We start from the raw sequence: 2,202 nt of genomic DNA, 5'->3' as shown, positions 1-2,202 counted from the left end.
GTTAGAAGAAAAATTATATAGGTGTTTAAGTATTTCAGCATGTATTTTGAAAATGGTTTATTGCTTCTTTTGTAAAGTTTATAAAAACTGTAATTGAAATTGTGTAATAAATTTACTTGTCTATTGATCTAGCCAGACACTACTTCACTATAAAAAAATCTTCTTTACATTCAGAACCAGACTTGAGCAGCCAGGATAGGAGAATATTGTGGCCAGTCATGTTCTGAATACATGCGAGGAGCCTTATTTGTGCATTGTAATCCTCCTGAGAATTACCCAGATACTCCATTTGATTCTACACCAGGAAAGTATAAGATAATGGAAGCAGTAATAAAAAATTACCCAGATGGGCATAAAGCAGTTCTGCTGCCTGTCCTGGATCTACCACAAAGGCAGAATAGAAGGTTTTTCCTCTCTGCTGTGAACAAGGTGGCAGAAGTTTTAGAACTACCTCTAATGAGAGTATGCAAAGTAAAAACTTTTTATACAAAGTATAATCAAAAGCCAGTTTCATGTATGTACTAGTATCTTTGCATGCTTGAGATTCTGAGAGACTGGAGACCCTTCAGAGAATGCTTAGAACAAAAGGTAGATGCACTACACCTGAAAAACTATTCACTGTTATGGAAGGTGAATACTTCAGGATGTGTAAATGCACCAATGATTCAAATAAATGACAACTTCTATGAGGATCTAACAACCAAGGTTATTGAGAATAATACTAATGAACTCAGAACTGGAAAAGTTCCAAAGCGTGGGCCAAGAAGTGTCTGGTTCTATTTTGAGCCAGCTGGAGGCCTTCCTTCTTTGACTGAACCACCCAAACAACCTAGCATTGCTGTAGAAGAAAGACTTTAACTTATATTCACTGTAGAGATGTCACTGGAGAAATAAAATATGAAATTATTTACATTTTTTTTAAATCCTCTTTATTTTCCCAGTACTTCCAGTTATGCATTTTGCTTGGTGAATTCTTTTCCTTTAATAATTGGTTTTCATGATCTGCTATGATAGACTATTATCACCAATTGGTGCTTTAAAAGGAACAGTAGTGAAAGCCATTACACAGGGTCAGAGCATTAGTTATTCACTGATAGACTATAACAGAAAGACCATGATGGCAGATAAAAATATACAGCTTTTATTTCATGTTATTATTAAGAGCCACTGAATTTAAAATGGGAAAAAAGCCAGCCACATATTACTCATTATAGCTCAAATAAATTAAAGTGTTAATTTTATATTTCTCTAATCACATATTCATTCAATATTGTTCTCATTTGCTGCCTTCCAAGACTGGCATTTATAATTTGACTATTCATCAGAAATATGTAAGGCTTTTACAAGAAAAAATCCTTTTTCATTGTAAATGAATCTATAAGATAATAATAATACCTAGTTTCCTGAAACACTTAGACTATAAAGAAAAATTTTTAGATGGTAAAACTTATAAAATTATGTATTAAATTGAAATGAGAATATGGAACATTGCACAAGGGCATCTTCCTGCAGTAGCAATGAATTTGAGCCATGTGATAAGATCCAGGAGTGATATGATAATTCAGACAAATTAAAGAAGTAGGTTAAAGTCCAGTCCATTTGCTAACAATTGTGAGCAAGGCTGGAAAAGAAATGCAGAAGTTTTCAGGTAGAATACCAGAGGAAGTGATCTCTTCAGTGTTCTATCTCTGTGAAGAAAAACATTCAAGAGTGATTTGCTTACAGTCCACTGTCGTTATGGAGGGTAGCCTAGTGGCATGCAGACTCAGGTGCTGGTGAAGTCACTGAGGATTCTATTACTGGATTCACAGGGACCAGCAAGAATAAGACACTGGCACTGATCTGACAGTCTTTCACCGACAAGGTCATATTTCCTCCTACAAGGCCTCACCTACTAGTACAAGGCCACATCTTCTAATTTCTCTGAAGTAGTGCCATTCCCTTATGACCAAGCACTGGAATACATGAGCCCACAGGTGTCATTCTTTTTTTTTTTTTCGTTTTTTCGAGACAGGTGTCATTCTTATTCAAACCACTGCAGAAAGCAAAATTAGAAATCCACTGAAGTATAATTTTTGCTTTGTTCGTAATTAAAATTATTTTCAGGACACCATGTAAATAGTGAGAGCTATGCTTTATCCAAGTTGAACTGCTCTTGTCTGTAGTTACCATTAATATGACTTTGAATAGTTTATTTTTTGG

General features: G+C 34.9%; 1 pseudogene; it reads left to right on the top strand.

Moving 5' to 3' along the window:
- Positions 1-231: 231 nt before the first annotated feature.
- LOC146999806 (NADH dehydrogenase [ubiquinone] flavoprotein 2, mitochondrial pseudogene) lies at positions 232-858 on the top strand (annotated as a pseudogene).
- Positions 859-2,202: the final 1,344 nt, after the last annotated feature.

The sequence above is a fragment of the Mus caroli genome, unplaced genomic scaffold (assembly GCF_978045245.1).
Source record: "Mus caroli unplaced genomic scaffold, Mus_caroli_1 scaffold_38, whole genome shotgun sequence".
Lineage (NCBI taxonomy): Eukaryota > Metazoa > Chordata > Mammalia > Rodentia > Muridae > Mus > Mus caroli.
The sequence above is the reverse complement of the archived record's forward strand: the minus strand, read 5'-3'. Positions and strand labels throughout refer to the sequence as shown.